The sequence below is a fragment of the Jaculus jaculus genome, chromosome X (assembly GCF_020740685.1).
Source record: "Jaculus jaculus isolate mJacJac1 chromosome X, mJacJac1.mat.Y.cur, whole genome shotgun sequence".
NCBI lineage: Eukaryota > Metazoa > Chordata > Mammalia > Rodentia > Dipodidae > Jaculus > Jaculus jaculus.
Window position 1 is genome coordinate 2,851,182 of NC_059125.1, and position 21,482 is coordinate 2,872,663.

A 21,482-nucleotide genomic window follows, 5' to 3' on the forward strand; every position below is an offset into this window, starting at 1 on the left:
ACAGAGAAGAGTGGATTGCCCTTGATGTGAAGAGGTGCATAGAGAAACATCCATATAGGTGCATATAGAAACAGGTCCATAGCCAAATTTCTTGTAGTACCAGACCACATGTATGAGTGTGCTTGTGCTATGGGAAACAGTTTGAGAAACGTTGGATCCAGAGGAGCAGGTGTCCTCTTCAAAGGAGTCTCAAGGGCTAGGTGGGAAAGTTTTATGATAAATGGGTGTTCATAGAAAAAAATGTGTGAAGTGCTTCAGATTCTGGGTTGCTGGGCTCTCTACTTCGCTCCCTGTGGATCTAATCAGTTTATTTATTTTTTTTAAGTAGACCTTGCTACAGAGAGTTCCTGATACACTTTATGTTTTCTTTTTTTGGTGTGCAGGAAGATGGGAGGGAGTTTTGTTAGTAACAAAACTGATAAATATTTCTTTTGCTTTCTGTGGTAGGAATATAACCCCCTCCCAGCCCCACTATGCTTCAATCCAGTGTCTCCCATTTATTTAAAAGTAAGAAAGCATCACATCTAGGCTACCACCGTTGATGTGTAAATGAGAGGTAATTCTTTTGCTTTTCCAAACAAAACCTCCATTTTTGGATAGGACTGTCCTTGAAGTTAAGCCAAATCTAATGTGAAAGGAGGGGTTCTTTAAATAAATGGAACTACGATTGGAATGAATATGGACATGAAGGAATGAGAGAGAAGGACTGTAGCAAAGAGAAAAGAGGACCCTGGGAAAGGAGGGAGGGCTCTGGGAAAGAGAGGAGGAACATAAGAAAGAGAGGAGAGGCTTCTTGGAGGGAGGGAAGTGCTTGGGAAAAAGAGGAGGAGCATGCAGTACAGATGAGGGGCCTGGGAAGAAGAGACTGCAGCATAGGCTTCAGTTTTAAGGGTACATCTTTTGAAAGCTTTTATCTGAGTTGTAAAGCATTTGTAAAAACTGAGAAATTTGTCCTGGAGTCAGTGCTGGTGTTTTACAAGGGATTGTAGAATCAGGCGGGAATTGTCCAGAGAGTTTAGAAAACGACCCTTCTCCTAACTTTGGCAGGGCTGCCAGTCTGGGGAACTGAAGACACCTTCACTGTGAACTGAGGGTGATGTGGGTCTTACTGCCAGGAGGTCTTCCATTGCCCTGCCTCTGCTGCCTTGGCTTAGGCTGCGGGTGAAGTTTCTCAGCAGCAGACTCCTGGCTGCCATGGGCTTTGGCTTCAGCAGAGCCCTGGTATGAAACACCAAGGCGGGGAGACTAGGGAGATCAGAGGATACCCCACTGTGGGGTTGCCCTGGGCTGCGTTTTATTGCCAAAGAAGTGGCTATTCCCATGTAGTTTACCTTCCTCCACACACCTTTCCCCTATTCTTATTATTGAAAATTCAGAAAGTGAATGGTGTTTTACAAGGGCTTATAGAAGGCACATGGGAATCAGGGCAGGAGTTGTCCAGAGAGACTAGAAGGTGACCCTTCAGAAAGAATTAAGGGAGAGGGATATGGGGGAAGACCTACCAGATGGGAATAGCAACAGATTTGGCAAGAGAAAAAGGCATCCCAAGGAAACCCCAGAGGCAGAAACCAGGAAGTTTAACAGTAACCAAAACTCCCGTTGCAAAGTTTAGAAGCAGAAAAGGCATCTTAAAGTAATAACAGTTATATTGGCATAGGTCTGCAGTTTTGAAAGTGGCTTTATGCATGATAAATTTAGTTTTAGGGTAATTTCCCCCAGATTGAATTAGGTAATCCTGTCGTGTGTGTGTGTGTGTGTGTGTGTGTGTGTGTGTGTGTGTGTGTGTGCGTGCACGTGCGCACGCTCACGCAAGCCTTTATGTTGATAGTATCAGCGTCAGAAAACCTACCTTAAGTATTGTTTTGGTTCATTTAAAAGCTCACTGGTGTCCTTTTAAACATGTTCTCTTAAAGGATGGCATTTGGGGGTCCACCTTCAACTCTCTCTGGTCTCAGTGGTTCAAGACAAGAATACCTTCCGTCTTCCTTGTATTCTGTACATCTGCTGCACCTTCCAGGTTGTGATTCATTAGCTTACATGGCTTTGGGGTTGTTTCACTTTTGTTTATTTAGTTCTTACTTAACTTGAAATATGTTAGAAGAATTTTATCAAATCCTTCTTTTTCTTCCCATTTCTTTCCCACTCCTTTTAGAATAAGTCTCATTATACTTTTATGCTTAAATTTTAATTTATTATTATTATTTTTGTTTTTTTAAGGCAGCGTCTTGCTCTAGCCCCGACTGACCTAGAATTCACTATTTAGTTTCTGGGTGTATTCAAACTCACAGCAGTCTCCTACCTCTGCCTCTTGAATGCTGGGATTAAAGGCATGTAGCACCATACCCTGCTAAATTTTAAGTTAAAAAATAGTTTATTTATTTATTTGAGAAAGATAGAGAAAAAGGGGGGAGGAGGATGAATGGACATACTCAGGACCTCTAGCCACTGTAAATGAGCTCCAGACACATGCACACTTAGTGCTTCTGGCTTTATATAGGTATTGGGAAATTGACTCTGGGTCCATAGTCTTTGTAGACAAGTGTCTTAACCTCTGAGCCATCTCTCCAGCCCCTACATTTTTTAAAATTTAAAAAACAGCTAGGTGTGGTGGCACACGCCTTTAATCCCAGCACTATGGAGGCAGAGGTAGGAGGATTGCTGTGAGTGTGAGACTACTCTGAGACTACAGAGTGAATTCCAGGTCAGCCTGGGCTAGAGTGAAACCCTACCTTGAAAAACCAAAAAAAAAAAAATATTGTATTTATTTATTTGTGGGGAGAGAGAATGTGTGTGTGCATGCACATGCCAGGGCCTCTTGCCACTGCAAATGAATTCCAGATTCATGGGCTACTTTGAGCCTCTGACATTTTATGGGTGCTGGGGAATCAAACCAGGGCCAGCAGGCTTTGCAAGCAAGCGCCTTTAATTACATAACTCTCTTACCCAGCCCTCTTAAAAAATTTTAATTCACTTCAAGTTGAAATTTACATGGAATAAAATTCACAAGTCACTACTTTGCATGATGCTTATTAAAAATATTTATTTATTTGAGAAAGAGAGCAGGACAGAGAGGGAAGGAGGGTGGATGTGTCAGGGCCTCCTGCTTTGGCAAATGAACTCCCGAGGCACGTGCCCCCTTGTGCATCAGGCTAATGTGGGTCCTGGGGAACCAGGGTCCTTAGGCTTCACAGGCAAGCACTTAACCGCTAAGCCATCTCTCCAGCCCATGATTGTTGTTTTTAAGAGTGTTCCTCTGTCACCACCATCTAGATCACTACTATTTCTGCTTCTGCCTCCAATGTTCCATTATATCTTTTTCCAGTCCTTTCCCTCTCCCTAGGCAGTTGATTGCCATAGATTAGCATTACTTATACTTGAATTTTCATATAAATAGAATCATACACTATATGCTATTGTATATATGCCATCCTTTTTTCAGTAAGATTGTTGCACATATCAGTACTTTGTACTTGCTATATAGTAATGTGTAATGAGCATACCATAATGCATTGATCCAGCCTTGTGTTGATAGATATTTTGGTTATTTTATTTGGAGACTTTGGGGAATAAATGCTCTGGACATTCTTGTGTGTCTTTTATGAACACAAGTTCTCATTTTGTTTGTATATATATATATATATATATATATATATATATATATATATATATATATAAAATTATTTGTACATACATACTTGTAGGGGTGGAATGTATGCCCTTAATTTCAACCAGTAGATTTTCTCTGTGTAGAGCTCTGGCTTCTGAAGGAGAGTTGTGTACTTGTGCCTTGAGCCTCATTTGTGTTACATAGGCTGACTGAAGAAGTCACCCTGAATCTTGGTGTCTTCATGGAGCTTCCCTGGGTGTCTGACTTGTAAGGAGACCTGAAGCTCACAACTCAATGTCTCAGGATTGATTTGATTGTTAGCTCAGGAACTGTCAAAGATTAATTCTTACATGCAAGTTTGGGGAGATGGCTCAGTGGGTAAGAGTGTTTGTTGCACAAACATGAAGGCCTGAGAGGGCCTGATTCAACTTGAGTTTGATTCCACAACACCAGTGTAAACAACTAGGTGTGGCCATGTGCACCTAGAACCTCAGACCTATGGGGAGACTGGAGAATCACTGAAGCTTGCTGTTCAGCAGCTGTAGGTTCAGTAAGGGACTTAGTGTTAAGGAAACCCATGACTAATGATAGGAGAGGACACCTGATGTTTTCCTCTTGCCTCTGTGGGTGCACATGAGGTGGGCACACATATACATACACCTATATACCACACCATACACACAAACACATATATATGTTAAAAACGTCTAAGTAGGAGCTGGATAGATGGTTCAGAAGGCAATGTGCCTTCCGCACAAGGATAGGGAACTGGGTTCATTCCCCAATGCCCATTAAATGCCAGGCATGGTGGCATGTGCTGATAATCCCAGGGCTGGGAGGTAGAGAAAGGCAGATCTCTGGAGATTGCTGGCCAGCCATTCTAGTCTAATCAGTGAGCTACAGGCTAGTGACAGATTGTCTCAAAAGAAGGTGAATGACATTCCTGAGTATGACACCTGAGGTTGTCCCCTCTGGCCTCCACATGTACTCATGCATGCTCACAGTCACACACAAATGCACAGAGATATAACATGTACACACAAATACACAAAGATGCACACCACACACACATACAAATGCAGAAAAGTCTACCAAAACATGCAAGTAAGGAACATGTATTTAAATTTTTTGGGTCTCATTTAATGAGGGTACTAATGGAATAAATTGACTTAACTGATTAAAAAGTCAGGTAAAAGAGGAATGTTCAAATGAGATAGTAAAGTTAGATTCAAAATTGTAGGTTTGGCCAAGATGGCGACCGCCTAGCTGCCCTGCAAATCCCGGGGAAGAAAAGACAGATGCAGATCCTAAGGAGAGAGCCACCCCATCATACCTCAAAAGGGCCCTGACTGAAACTAAGTAAAATTGATGAAACAAGCAAGGGTGCTCTTTTCCTGATGAACCGGATACCAGCACAAGGGTGAAGGAGATGAACACAGAGAAAAATCAACGCCTACCAAATCAGAGAGCCAGAGCCCCAGAGGCCCCCAACACCTCATCACTGAAGCAGACCAAAAATGAACCCAACATGGCTCAGGGAAATTTTGCGGAAGAGGGGGTGGAAAGAATGTCAGAGCCACATGTTGGGACATGATATACAGAGACATTTATCATACCAATGGCTGTGGGCTAACTCCACAATGCACGACCCATATACCTCAACAAGGAGGGGCCAATGGGGAGGGTGTAGGTCATGGATAAGCCTAATAATGATACCAAATTGCCTGTACTTGCACAATAGAAAACTAATAAAAAAATAAATTAAAAAATTAAAAAAATAACAACCTTCTGTAAAAGAAGCTTAAAAAAATTGGTTCATGTCTTAGAGGAATTATCTTTCTACCAGAAAAGAAAAAAAAAGGAAGCAGTGTACCTTGCCATTTTTGCTATGAGTTATTTTCTGACTTTTATAGTCTTGTAAAATGTACCAATAAAGTGTTAGATAAATTTATATTTCTGGAAAGGTAGAATACCTTCCTGGGGGACTTCCTAGAAAATGCACTAGCATAATAGTAAAAAGGTCTTACAATCATGATCATATTTTTATTTTTTGCCTAATTTCCAGTCTTGGGATATTGTTTTTCCCGCATTGACCATGATAGACCATAATATGGGTTATAATAATAGGGAAAACTAGGAAGAATCATCAGAATCATTTAATTAAAAAAAGATTCCGGGGCTGGAGGGATGGATGACTTAGTGGTTAAGGCGTTTGCATGCAAAGCAAAGGCACCCAGCTTTGATTCCCCAGGACCCATGTTAACCAGATGCACAAGGGGGCACACACATCTGGAGTTCGTCTACAGTGGCTGGAGGCCTTGGCATGCCCAATCTTTCTCTCTCCCTCTTTCTGTCAAATAAACAAATAAATGAAAATAAAATATTTAAAAAATTCTTTAACCTCAAATTGTCATATAAAACAGAAGCATGTCACCTGTTATGGGCTAATTTGGCTCTTTCTTTGGAGCTAATTGTCACTGTTTTCCTTTACCTTACCCTGAAATCCAGACAGCAGTGTGCCTTAAGTCATACAGAAGATTGATAAATGGCCTTTTTCTGGGTTCTTCTGATATGGATTAATAGCTACACATTAAAAAAAATGACCAGCCAAATAAATGAATAAATAAAATAATGGCTTAGACTGAGTGTATTTGTTTGCCTGCTCTTGGAGGGGACATATGATAAAATAGAGCAGGACCCAAGCCTGTGACATTTTGTAGCTTACAAAATGACATGAAGAGCGCAGGAAGCTGTGGTAAGGGTTAAAAGACTATGGTTGTTGGTTGTTGATCTTTAAATTTATCTGATACTGTCTGTGAGGAAGTGAGCTATTTTCATGGCCTGTTTCTGTATGTGTTGGTAGAAGTGTGTTTTACACACCACCCACCCCATTGTTGAAGGCTAAAGTGTGTTTACTTGTAATTCACAGTGTACGTATGCTGAATGTAACTATTCTCAGCATGTTCTCCCATTACCTCAGCTCGCCCTTCCTGGCTGTTTTAGATCTCTTTGGCATATTCAGATCCTTCCTTTGTATTTGTATAAAGGGTTTGGTGAATATAGTTAATAAATGAGGCAAAAGGCCAATTATTTCACATATTTGCAAAAATCACAAATCTCTTTCAACAAGTAGTCATGAAGTAGAGATTTCCAGGTTGTTCTTTATTTAAAGATTATTTCATGGCTCTCTTTTGATAACATTTCACTGTACGCTTTCAACTTGAAACCTATTAATTTTGTGAATTGTAGGGATTACTTTCAAGGGCCAACTCAATTTTCAAAAGGTAGTGAAATTTTCACATGTTTTATGATGTGTAGCACCCCTTCCTTCTTCCCTCCCTCCCTCCCTCCTCTTTTGGTTTTTCGAGGTAGGGTTTCACTCTAGCCCAGGCTGACCTGGAATTCACTATGTAGTTTCAAGGTGACCTCAAACTTACTGCTATACTCATACTTCTGCCTCCCAAGTGCTGAGATTAAAGGCATGTGCCACCATGCCTCGCTGTCATCTTCTTTTCCCCCCTAGTATTGGAATTGAACCTAGGGTCTTGCACATGGTAGACAAGCTGTCTATCATGAGCTATATCCCATAGCCTGGCAGAGTCACTCACATTTAATGGTGAGATAGTTGGGTGGGTGGGTACTGGCTGTACTCATAGGGTAAACATTTGCTGGTTGTGTGCTATGTGTTAGACACCAGAGGATATAACCATAAAGGGAACACACTGACTGGAGTGTCATATTGTCACAGATATAACTTCTTTCATAGGAAAAGTTTTTAGCACCTCTGACCTTGGCTTTGGAGAGCACGTGTTGGACATTGTTTTGCAAAGATGATTGATAAATATGTTCTGATTAAAATGCCACTTGGGAAGTTTGTGAGTAGAGTCTTCAGGCAACTGTGTGAGCACACTAAATGAACCCACATTAGCATTTTGGGCTCTGATTGCTGGGTTACTTTGTGGAATTAGAATGGCTGCATTCTATTCAAGGCTTACTGGAGGCTGGATATTGTGTGCATAGTTTGAGTGCAATGATCAATCTATATTGTGCACTTACTGCCTCCTAGGTAGGAAGGAAGCTAATTCCTTCATGTGCTTTATTTCATTAAATTGTTATACCATCCTGTGACATTGGTACTGTTTTGATCTTAAAAAATAATCTTGTGCTAGACGTGGTAGTGCATACCTTTAATCCCAGCACTCGAGAGGCAGAGGCAAGAGGATCACTGTGAATTTGAGGCCACCCTGAGACTATGTAGTAAATAACAGGTCAGCCTGGTCTGAGACCCTGCCTTGAAAAATTAAAAAAAAAATCTTTTCAGAACTGGAGATAGAATTTCATGAGCTACAAAGGAGCAAAGAGAGTCTTGGAGTCTGGGCAGGCTGGCTCTAGAACCTGAACTCTAGCAGGCCACACTGAGTGTCTGAAGGGCCCTGATGGCCTAAAGTCCCATAGTGCTATTGCCTGCTCCATTATACTTCCCCCAAGTGTCTATCAGACTGAATCAAAGATATTAACTCTCTTCAGAAGTAGGGTATTTCAACCCCGAAGGGCAACCTTTACCTAGGTTTATGGACTTGTGTTATTTTTTTCTTCAAATTCTGAAATTGAGGCAATTAGTGAAAATATTTTGTTTTTATGACTTTGTAAGCAGACTTGTCATGTTACATACCCTTCAGTCTGAATGTGATGATCTTTTCTGTTCGTGGTAGACAATCTACATATGTAACAATTGTATTTTTTTTCTACTAATGGAACCCTTGAAAGCAACTAGTTCCAGCTCGAACTATCTCTTAAACTTTAAACACAATTTATTTTCAGAAAAATTCCTAAAAGAACTGGACCTGTTAGATACCATTTTGAGAAATTTTACTCCAAGCAAGTTCTGGAGTAATTAAGGACAAATATGTGACTTGTAAGAGCCCATGTCACTTAGGCTTTGTAACTGTTACAGTGAAGGAAGTGGGGGTTGCATCTTGTGATTCAGGGAGAGTTGTAACCTCAGTGTATTCTAGTTCCCTGACCAAGCTGATCTTTTTGATTATGCAAAATGGAATCTTATTTTCTTAATAAAGAGATTGTAAAATCTTAGCTTAGAAAGAGACTTTGAGATCATGTGTTTCAACCTCCAGTTATTTGTCAGATCACAATCTAAAGCATCTAGGATGTTACAGAGATCACTACTTGATATGAAAACTTACAAACCATGGGACTTCCACCAATGACTCTAGTCAGCGGGCATCTGATCTTGCTGTGTTCTAGATGTGTGGTATTGTCAGAATTTTGGGGGTAGATGAAAATTTGGGGTAAGAATTGTAGAATATTTTTTAAAAGTTTATTTCTGGAATGGTGGTACACATCTGTAATCTTAGCACTTAGGAAGCAGAGGCAGGAGGATCAGGTGTTCACGGTCATCTTTGGCTACTAGTGAGTTCAAGGCTAGTTTGGGCTGGGCTACATGAGATTGTGTCTCAAAACACAAGCAAATAAACACAAATCAGGAAGTACAGATGATTCGGTTGCTTGATAAAACTTGGGCATTTATTTTATACCATTTCACGGGTAGGGCCACATCATCATTTGCATTTAATATCATTTCTCCACATGGATTTGTATGTGGCGACTCAGATTTGAAAAAAAATTTAAAAATTTTATTTGTGTGCATATGCATGCACCCATGTGTGTATGTGCGTGTACACGTGTGTTTGGGGATACCAAGCTTTCTCATTGCTACAAATTCCAGATCCCTGTGCCACTTTTTGCATCTGGGTATATATGGGTGGTTGGGGAATTAAAACTGGGCCCGTGGTCTTTGCAAGTAAGTGCCCTTAACCACTGGTCCATCTCACTAGACCCTGAAAATATAATGCCATTTCTGTGCTTATAAAATAGCCATATGAGTGAATAGCATATCATGTATGAAATTGTAAAAAAAAAAAAAAGTCTCCAATACAAAGCTTGAATAAGAAATGACAATTGACAGTGACAAGATTCAGGTTTTGGAATTACCAGAGAAAATTTTCATTTTATTTTTTTGGTATGTGTATTTTATGTGGAATGTGTGCACATGCATGTGGAGGCCAGAGAAAAATGTTGCACATCCTCCTCTTGAGAATGATTTTAAAGCATTCATCATAAAAATACTTCAGCAAGCAAGTACAAACATTATTTAAACAATTGGAAAATATCAGCAAAAATGGGAAATTATAGAACTGAAGACTAGTCACATTTAAGACTTACCAGATGACCTTGAGAATAGACTAGATATTACATAGGAAAGAATAAAATTCAGTTGTAAAGAAAAATGAAAGTATAAAATTTGAAAGGAAAAATGCTGAGTGAAGTAAACCCAAGTTCAGCAAGACAAATCCTGTATATTCTTTGTCATGTGGATCTTAGTTTCTAACTTTCACACATGTATATTTACGTGGGAGTGAGAGAAGGTATATGTCATGAAACTAGAAAGGGGGTCATGAGAGGGGAAAAAGATACTTAAAGGAAGTGGGTGGAGGAGAGGGAAATAGAACACATGTGATATGAAAATGGAAAACTGGGGGTATAAGGGTACAAGTTGAGGGAGTGGGGGGGGTGGAAAAGAGGATCAAAGAAAACAAAATATATATGTGAAAATGCTATAAGGGAACATATCACCTATGGTGGATGTCTTATATAAATCCATAGGGTTCTGCCTGGGGGTGTGCATCATGTGTATGATCTGAGTGTGGATGTGCATGTGTGTGTGTGTGTGTGTGTGTGTGTGTGTGTGTGTGTGTGTGTGTAGGTACACACATGCCATAGCACATGTGTGGAGGCAAGATGACAACCTTGGGTGTTAGTCATCAACTTTCACCTTGTTTGACACAAGATGGTTTGTTTATAGCTACGTTTGCTGGGCTAGCTATCCCACAGGCTTCTGGATGATTCTTTTGTCTCCATCCCTCATCTCACCATAGGCCTACTAGTAGCTTGTGCTACCAGTTCCAGTTTTATGTGGGTTCTGGGCACCTGAACTTAGGTTGTCTGACTTGTGTAGGAAGTTCTTTACCCAGTGGGTCATCTCTCCCAGCCCTGTCATTACCTTTTACGAATCATTTTTAAGGGTTGGGGGAAAAGTTATTATTACCTAGTATGTTGTGCCTACTTGTTGCAATACCCACCTGTATCCCAGGTACTTGGGAGGCTAAGGCAGGAGGATCATGAGTTTGAGCTCAATTTAGGTGACATAGAGTCATTTAAAAATGTATTTAGAAAAAAACAAAAAAAATTTAAGAAGTGTGAAAGGATATAAAAATATAAAAATAAAATTTAAACAAAACAGGGGCCAGGCTTGGTGGGGCATGCCTTTAATCCCAGCACTTTGGAGGCAAAGGTAGGAGGATCACCATGAGTTCAAGGCCACCCTGAGACTACATAGTGAATTCCAGGTCAGCCTGAGCAAGAGTGAGACCCTACCTCAAAAAAAAAAAAAAAAAAAAAAAAAAAAAAAAAAGGAAAATGAATAAAGAATTGTGAAAGGGACTAGGGATACAGCTTAAATAGTGGTAGGACACTATCATGCCCAAGGTCATGGGTTCAGGATCTTACAAAGGGGGTGGGGGAAGGATCTAGAAAAAACAAAGTAGAAGGTGGAACTAAGAAGTAAGGTTTCGTACGTGTGATGGCTCATGCCTGTAATTCCAGCACTTAGAAGGATTACCAGAAAGAAAGAAGTCAGGAGTGGTGGCACATACCCTTAATCCCAGCACTCAGGAGGCTGAGGTAGGAGGACTGTTGTGAGTTTGAGGCCAGCCTGAGACTATATAGTAAATTCCAGGTGAGCCTGGGCCTTGAAAAAAAAAAAAAAAAAGTAAAGAAGTAAGATTTATGTTACTGTTGTATTTTGAGACAGGGTCTCACTTTATTACCCAGGCTGGCCTTAAACTCATAGCAATCCTCCTGCCTCAGCCATTTGCCTTCTGAGATTATAGACCTGTGCCATTATGCCTGGTTGCTGGAAGTAAGGTTTCTACAATTCAATTTAAATAGAAACTATTGAATCCAATGCTCTTCAGTAAGTTAGAAGAAAAAAGCTATGCCAGTTTGGGGAAGTAGCTCACTGGTAGGGTGCTTGTCTCACATATATTAAAACCACGAGTTCAGTACCTCTAAAAAATGCTGTACAGCTGGACGTGGTGGCACATGCCTTTAATCTCAGCACTTGGGAGGCAGAGGTAGGAGGGTTGCCCTAAGTTCGAGGCCACCCTGAGACTACATAGTTAATTCCAGGTTGATCTGAGCTAGAGTGAAACCCTACCTTGAAAAAACCAAAAGAAAAAAAAAAGTTATACAAAGAAATATTAAAAACTGTAGATAAATCAAAATAATTCTAAAAATGTGTAAATAACCCACAGCAAGATAAAAATATATAAAAAGATTATCAGAGTGAATAAGCAACAGCACTCCACACAATGGCCGGCTTAATCCTCAACATATGAATTACTTGAAATATTAAGAGACAGAGAGAACAGTTATAAAAAGCTTTAGCTGGGCCTGGAGAGATGGTGCAGTGGTGAGAGTGTTTGCTGTACAAGCCTAAGGACTTAAATATGATTCTCTGTATCTATGTAAAAAGCCAGACATGACCATGAATGCCTGTAACTCCAGTCCTGAGCGGGGCAAAGACAGAAAGATCAGTGGGACTCACTGGTCAGCCAGTTGAACTGAAAAATTGCAGCTCCGCTTTCATTCCCATCTCAAGGAAACAATGAGGAACTGCCATTGAGGAGGATACCCAGCATTCAACTCTGGCCTCTGCATGCATGTGCATAGGGTGTATGATCTGCACATCTGTACACAAGCATGCATACACTCCACAAATTCTACCCCATGCATACCAACACAAACACACTCTCTCTCCTTGTTCTCTAACCAAAGAGTCAACTATTTATTTTTCCATAAGACATTCACTTCGATATATTTAGATAGGTTCAATGAAGGTAAAAATGTAAAAAAGGTATGCTGTTCACAATTGAAAAAAAATCAGGAGTAGCTATATATAACATTAGAAAAAGTAGAGTGTAAACCAAAGAAAGTTACCACTGTTAAAGAGGGGCATTACCACACAATGATGAACGCTTCATTACACCAAGAAAAGCAGTCCCAAATGTGTATGCATCAAACAACAGAGCTTCAAAATAAAGATGGTCCTTGATTTGTGATGGTTTAACTTAGGAAATTTTTTGTAGCGGTACCAAACAGATAACAATTCAGTTGAAATCATACTTCAAATTTTGATCTTTTTTTCTGGATTAGTGACATGGGGTAATATACTTTGTTATAAAGATGGCCTGTGTTATTGAGCCATACCTCCAAGTCTACCACATGATCATGAAGGGTATCCAGTTGATACTAGATGGTGCAGTGTGTTTGAGTGCATGCAGGTGCATGTGCACTTAGCGTGGGGACCAGAGGTGAATGGTATCTTTATTTATTCGAGAGAGAGAGATACAGAAATAGGGAGAGAGAGAGAGAATGGGCATGCCAGGGCCTCCAGCCACTATAAAGGAGCTCCAGATGTGTGTGCTCCCTTGTGCATCAGGCTTACTTGGGTACTGGGGAGTCTAACCTGGGTCCTTTGGCTTCGCAGACGAATGCCTTAACTGCTAAGTCATCTCTCCAGCCCTACCATTCACCTTTTTGAGACAGGGTCTCTCACTGTCCTGGAACTTTCTTAATTATACTAGATTTGTGGGCCAGTGCATACCAGCATGGCTGTTTTTTTTTTTTTTAAACCATGAGTTCTGATGATAGAGCTCAGATCTTCATGTTTGCATGGTAGTCACTTTACTGACTGAGCTATCTCCACTAAATGTATTTTTAAAATATTTTTATTTATTTGTTTGTTTGAGAGAGAGAGACAGACAGAAATAGGCAGGGAGAGACAGACAGAATGGGCATGCCAGGGCCTCCAACCACTGAAAACAAACTCCAGATGCATACGCCCCCTTGTGCATCTGGCTTACATCGGTCCTGGGGAGTCGAACCTGGGTCCTTTGGCTTTGCAGGCAAGTACCTTAGCCACTAAGCCGCCTCTCCAGCCCCTAAATGTATATTTTAAAAATATTTTTTGTTCATTTTTATTTATTTATTTGAGAGCGACACAGAGAGAAAGAGGCAGAGAGAGAGAGAGAGAGAGAGAGAGAGAGAGAGAATAGAGAGAATATGGGCACGCCAGGGCCTCCAGCCACTGCAAACGAACTCCAGACGCATGTGCCCCCTTGTGCATCTGGCTAACGTGGGTCCTGGGGAATCGAGCCTCAAACCAGGATCTGTAGGCTTCATAGGCAAGCCCTTAAGCACTAAGCCATCTCTCCAGCCCCCTAAATGTATTTTTATTCAGAATTTCAATAGATGATATGCTTATTAGGAAATAAGGAGAAAATCAAATAGAATTAAGTGAAAAATGGATTAATTTATAGTTGAAGTTGGGACCTTTAGTACCCCTTTCTCAGCATATGACTGAACTACTAAATGGAAAACCAGTGAAGATAAAGAGCTACATAGCATGATCAACCGAAAGGTACCAATTGCCATTTACAGAACACTTCATCTAGAAAGGAATAGAATACATTTTTTTTTTATTTATTTGAGAGAGACAGAAAGAGGCAGAGGTGGGAAGGAGAATATGGGCATGCCAGGGCCTCCTGGCACCACTTTATGCACCTGGCTTTACCTGGGCTTATGTGGGCATAGGGGAATTGAACCTAGGCCATCAGGCTTTGCACACAAGTGCCTTTAACCTTGAGCTATCTCTCCAGACTAGAACACATTCTTTTTGAGTATCCTTGAGACATACATGTTAGACCATATCCTAGGTTATAAAACTAACTTCTGTGTACTTAAAGGACCTGACATCATACAGAATATGTTCTCTTAACACAATATAATCAAATTAAAATCCACTTAACAAAAAGACAACAGGCAAATCTCCAAACACTTAGAAATCAAATAACACACTTCTAGATAATTTATGCCATGGCTCGGGTGGCTGCTGTTCCTACTTGTTCTTACCCATGATCTTCATATAGGGCAGTTATGTTCAACTCCTTGACATTGTGATATGTGGGCCACAAGCTGGACATATCTAACAGAGAGTAAGTTTCATAGTGTTTTATTTATATTAATCACCAACAAATATTAGCTACTAATACAAAAATCTACCCTGAGATACTAGAAAAATTCTTGATATTTTTCAGTTGACTACTCTTGGGTGAAGATGCTAAAATGAATGTTTATTTGGCCTGTTGTAGAGATATCCTTGAAAGATGAGATGGCTGAGGATTGAGTTAGACCCTCAGACTGCAACACCCATCAATGCTAGATGACCTACCAGGGAGCTGTTAAGCAAAGATTGACTTGTAGAAAAAAGTAGATGTTAGTCATGGGAACAAAAGAAATTCTGGTTACCTAATATATGATACGGTGGCTCTAATGAATAATAATGCATTATATTTTACTTGAAATTTGCTTAGTGGGTAGACATTATGTGTTTTCACCACAAAAAGGTACTGCAGGAGGTGGTGGATATATTAATTAACTTTATGTAATAAATATTTCATAATGCATCCACATGTCAAATCATTACCTTATACATCCTAATAAATAAAACTTTTATTTGTCAATCACACTTCAAAAACCTGGAAAGAGAATGGGTAGAAATGGCCAGCCCTAGAACCCCCCCCCCCATATCAGTAACCAGTGGGAGGCTAGAGCAGGGCCACTGCTAGAAAGGATGCTGAAGCCAATGACAAGGATGCACATTGTCCTTGCAGGGCATGTGAGTAGTATGGCTGCGGGACTGCCCAGCAGGTATTTGGTTTCACACATCACAAGGGAATTTGAAGTAACAGATGCACCCCCAGGCCTAGGAGAAAAGTTCGTCATCTTTGTACCACTGAAGATGAGATGAGGAAATCTCAGGGAAGTTTAGGAAGAGTGAAAAAAGTTGAGAATGTCTCTCCAGTGAGTAGTAGCAACACGAACTAAATACAAAGCCAGACACACACTTTTTAGTTTACATGTCTGTGTGCATGAAAGCATGGAGTCTCTGTGTTTGTGCATGTGTAGGGGTATGTGTGTGTAAACTAGAAAAAAACCCCAAGTGTTGTCTTTAGAAATGCTGTCTGCTTCTTTTTCATTGAGGCTAGGGTTTTCTTTGGCATGGAGCTCACCAGTTAAACTGACTGGACTAGCTAGCCATAAAGCTCCAGGGATCTGCTTACACTTACCCCCCCCCCCCCCAGTGCTATAATTACAGGCACATGTTGCCATGCTGAGCATTAATATTTTTTTTAAAAAAATTTATTTACTTGTAAGGAGAGGGGGTGGGAGAGAGGAGAGAGACAGAGAGAATGGGCACATCAGGGCCTCTAGCCATTGAAAACGAACTACAGAAGCATATGCCACTTTCTGCATCTAGCTTACATGGGTACTGGGGAATCAAACTTGGATCCTTAGTGTTTAAGGTAAGCACCTTAAACACTAAGCCATCCCTCCCGCCCCATGTTGAGCAATTTTTTTTTTTTGAGGTAGGGTCTCATTGTAGCCCAGGCTGACTTGGAATTCACTCTTAGCCCAGGCTGACCTTGTATTAACAGTGATCCTTTTACTTAAGCCTTCCTAGTGCTGGGCTTAAAGGTGTGAGCCACCACACCTGGATCTCAATGCTTCTTTTATTTTTTTCCGAGGTAGGGTCTTACTCTAGCCCAGGCTGACCTAGAATTCACTATGTAGTCTCAGGGTGGCCTCGAACTCACAGCTGTCCTCTTACCTCTGCCTCCTGAGTGCTGGGATTAAAGGTGTGTACTACCATACCCAGCTCTGAATGCTGATGCTGCTTCTTTTTTATTTTAATTGTTTTATTTATTTTTATTTATTTATTTGAGAGTGACAGACATAGAAAGGGGGAGGAAGGGGGGGAGGGAGAGAGGGAGGGAGAGAGAAAGGGAGAGGATGGGCGTGCCAGGGCTTCCAGACGCTGCAGACGAACTCCAGATGCATGCGCCCCCTTGTGCATCTGGCTAACATGGGTCCTATAGAATTGAGCCTTGAACTGGGGTCCTTAGGCTTCACAGGCAAGCGCTTAACTGCTAAGTCATCTCTCCAGCCCTAATTTTTTTTAATTTTAGAGAGAGGCAGATAGAAAGAGTATGGGTATGTCAGGGCCTCCTGCCACTGCAAACAACTCCAGATACACGTGCCATTTTGTACTGGAGAATCAAACCCAGGCTGTCAGGCTTTGTAAGCAAGTGCCTTTAACCATTGAGCAATCTCTCTAGTGCTTCTTTTATTGTATTATTTCCCCTGGGACCAGTATGTTTTTCTTTTTTTTTTTTTTTTAAATTTTTTTTTGTCTATTTTTTTTATTTATTTATTTGAGAGCGACAGACACAGAGAGAAAGACAGATAGAGGGAGAGAGAGAATGGGCGTGCCAGGGCTTCCAGCCACTGCAAACGAACTCCAGATGCGTGCGCCCCCTTGTGCATCTGGCTAACGTGGGACCTGGGGAACCGAGCCTCGAACCGGGGTCCTTAGGCTTCACAGGCAAGCGCTTAACCACTAAACCATCTCTCCAGCCCCAGTATGTTTTTCTTAAGAAGAGCAAAGAGTGATGATGCGTCTAGGAGCCTGAGTGCAAAAACCAAATGGGCTCCTCTGAGTTAGTAAGCAGGGAAGTTGGAAGTTGTTCAAGCCAGACCACATCCTTCCCTGGGGCTCTGAAGGCAGGTGGTCCCAGATGGAGACCTGGGGCATCGGCCTAGGCAACTTTGTGAATCTTGCTCTCCTCAGAGTTCCAAGACCGAGTTTGTGGGGATGCCCTCATCACTATGTCCTCTTGACACCAAATTTTTCTTTTAGGGGAGGCTGCCCAACTCACTGGTCACCAATAAAGGCTGTGATGTTGGTCTAATTCCAACTGTGGCTATCCTGTGAATCAGCTGCACCACTGGTGATCGTGCCACAGCTCTCAGGGGAAGTACTTTCTTGGCTGCAAAACAAGTCCATGGTCCAGATCATAGATGGCAAGTGCAGGTTGCTAGTAGTATCAGCCTGGTAAACCAAAAGAGGGATCAGTTTTACATTTTATGGAAAAAATTCCACTTAAATATTTACTAGCTGCACATTTTAGTCATAATTGTATTAAAATATAGTTGGGAGTGATGAAGTGTTAAAATGTGAATACATTCTTAGCAGGGCTGTGTGTGTTTGGATTGTATTTCATTGTTTGCAATATCATGAGTTTACTTTTTGACCAGATAAAATTCATACTATCAAAATGAAATACAAAATCAACCCAGTTAGACTATGGGCCAAAGATACCTTATAGTTGCTTAAAATAATAAACATTATCAAGTGATAGCTGCTAGGCTTATAGTTGTGCTGTAGCATTGGGACTTTCATGGGCATACCAGTAAAGGAATCAGGTTTATTGCTGTCACTCTGTAATTGCTCTGAAATAGGCTGGCTCATATTCACAATTCAATCTTTCACTGTTTCTTGCAGCTGCCAAGCTGCCAAGTGTGTGCACATTTTTTTCCTTACCAATATTTTGTGTCATTGTTAAATTGTTTTTTGGCAGAGATGGAACCCCAGTCCTGGCACATACTAGGTAAGTGCTAAACTACTTAGCTACACCTCCAACCCCTCTCCTCCCATCTTGAAGTTGAAATAATTGACAACTTGCCTGTCAGAAGAAGTCTATTTACCATATGAAAAGAGTTTCAGTTACTCAGTGTTAAACGGAAGATTATGACATTAGGCTCTTGTAGCACATATGAACTCTGAGACAAATTTGAATGTGGAATACATCAGGTGAGTGTGGTTTCTGATGTTGAGGAATCATTTTATATGCTTATTGATACTTATTCCAAGGACTGCTCTGTTATTTGGCTCAAAATGTCATATGATAGCCATTCTCATCACCGCATATAATCTAGGCAATTATAGTATGAGCTTCTGCTGTCAGTGGTGGTTACAATCCATGTATCTCCTTTTTTAGCCTCTGATTTTTTTTTTTTACTCAATTTACTTCATCCTTTTATTTTAAAACTTGAATTTGAATGGGTTCCATTAACAGATATTTTAAGGTGACAATCAAGTCTAGGGTGCTGCCAACTTTAAGCTGAACATGATCCCCAACCCTCAAGCTAGATAGGAAATCTAATTTCAGCCCTGTTGCAATGCAGAGATAGAGTTGATTTGTAAACAGCCTTTGTGGCAACCTATTGCAGTTGACAAGCCATGGTTCTTCTCAGGCAGAGTAAAGTCTATTATTTTGCTGTCTAAATGGTGTCCTTGATTGCGAGTCCACCTGGGGTGCATCTCCCAGAGCCATACAGGATAATTAAAGCCACAGATTCATCCCTGAAAGGTTCCTCCCATTTTAGTTTCCTTGAAGAAAAACTTAGGCCTGTGTGCATTCATGCTATTGAAAGCCAAATGAAGCTTTGCTTTACTAACAACTTTGTTCTTTTAAAATATTTTATTTTAACTCATTTGAGGGAGAGAGAGAGAGAGAGAGAGAGGCACAGATAAGAGGGAATGGGCATGCCAGGGCCTCCAGCCGCTGCAAACAAACCCCAGACACAAGTGCCACTGTGTGCATCTGGCTTCTGTGGGTACTGGGGAATTGAACCTGGGTCCTTAGGCTTCACAGGCAAGTGACCTAACTGCTAAGCCATCTCTCCAGCCCAACTTTATTCTTTTTTTTCTTTTAGTTGTAATGCACAAGTGAATATGAAAGCATAAAATAATGAAAAGTCACTTTCCTTACAGTGAAATTTACCATAGAGCTATTTTTAATTTTTCTTTTATTAAAAATTCTCTGTGTGTATGTGTGTGTGTATGCATGTCACACATGCAGATATACATGTGCCATGGCACATATGTGGAGGTCAGAGGATAGCCTTGGATTTTGGTCCTTGCCTTCTACCTTGTTTGAGGAAAGGTCTCTTGTTTGCTGATGTGTATACCAGACCAGCTGGCTGGTGAGCTTCTGGGACTTCTCCTGTCTCCACCTCTCATCTCACCACAGTAGAGCTAGAATTACTGATACTTGACACTGACTACAGCTTCATGTGGGTTCTGCTGATCCAAACTAAGGTCACCAGGCTTGTGCATACCCCCAGTCCCACAGGGCCATTCTTGGCTGGTGGCATGCACTGAATGTTTCTGGATTGCATTGTCATTGAGGTTTCTGGCAGCCCTGTAACCTCTCCCCTTGTCTATCCTGATGGCAGGGATTGGTAGGTGATTCATGTTGTCCCATCATTTTCTACAGGGGCTAGAATGGCCACCTATACCTTAATTTTATAATGTGACATGTTATTTAACTATTAAAATATAGAAGAGTATGAGAATACAACCCACATGTAACTTTTCAGTACCTGGTCTTATCAAATGTTACCATTTTGACAAAATAAATAAGTATACTTTATGGTTTCAGCTCCAAGATATAGAGAGCTGCAACATGTTCCTCCCACACTTCCAAGAAAGAAAAAAAAAAAAACCCAGTCAGACTGAAAATTAACAGAGAACCAAGTTCACAGAACAAATGGCCATTTCAAAATCTGGAGATAGCTAGATGCCTTCTGAGACACAGGACAGAGCACGAACATTTGTTTGCAGTGGCCAGAGCCACCAGATACCCTAGAAGTAGGTAGGAAGAATAAGGCAGGAAATGTGACAAATTTTTGGAGGCTGTGTAGACTGGTAGAGAGTGGGAAGCTCCTGGAGGCAGCAGCTGGGATAGGGCGTTCAACCTCTGTAGGCTTTTCTCCAGGAGCCCCGCATGGCTCTCAGAGGCAAGACTGGGGAAAACCAGGGAAAACTCATTGTGCTGGCCCAGGAACTAATGAGAAATCTGTTGAGACCCTGCTCCCGTAAAGAGCAGAAGACTTGTTCTGCAGAGGAATGGCGTGGTGTGAGGGCTGTGGTGAAATACCACTGCAGCTGGGTAAAGGCAACTCACCCAGTCCCCACCCCTTCCTCCATCTCCACATCTCACCTAAAAAAGTTTCAGTCTGCAGGGAGAGGAGCCTCAGGCTGGAGGTAGACTGAGCATTGGTGAGACTGTGCAGCGGGGGGTTGGGTGAGGTGTACTGCCCTCTCCCCCACCCCACAAGCATGTCATTGAGACTCCAGGAACAAGAGCCGTGAAGGTTATAGCCGGGAGAACTACAAAATAAAGGCTTGCTCTGGCATCCAGCCAAAAGGGAAGCTCCAAAGCCAAGAGAGGGGCAACACAAGATCACTAGAGGAATTTGAAGCCCCATGTGCATGGGAACAACAGACCTCAATCCAGTTTAATTTCTATTGAGAGTATCCTTTCCAAAGGCACATTCACCTAATCCCTCCTACCTTGGAGAAAATGTCCAGCTTTCAACACAAAATTCAAAGCATGCCAAAGGGCAAGAAAAAGCATTCTGAAGGGTCAAAGCAATTATTGGGACCAGATGCAGGTATGATATAGCTGTTGGAGCTATCAAACTAGAAACACATATGTTAAGGTAGCTCTGTGTACTGAGCACCCCTCAGATGCCAGGTGCTGTTTTGGTTGCCATTTTCAGAATTGGCATCACAGGGTCTGAGCTCTTAGAGAGCTTAAAACTAGCAGAGGACAGAGAGTGTAGCCACAGATGAGTGAAAAGACAGATATAGTGGAACATGTTACCAAACACAGTAGGTCAAAATGTGGAGTGGCTGCTGGGGTCTGGGCTACTTCTGGAGTCCACTGGGAGACCTCTCAGGGGAGGTGATCGTAGAGCTTACATGTGAATGATGAAGGGGGCCTGCCATTTGTTGTTCAGAATCATCCAAGAATAGCAAGGGCAAATG

The 21,482-nt window shown here is 41.3% G+C and overlaps 1 protein-coding gene across 4 annotated transcripts in view; it reads left to right on the forward strand.

Moving 5' to 3' along the window:
• Window positions 1-21,482, forward strand: part of Sh3kbp1 (SH3 domain containing kinase binding protein 1) — a 446,513-nt gene that overhangs the window by 78,993 nt on the left and 346,038 nt on the right. The window lies entirely within an intron of this gene.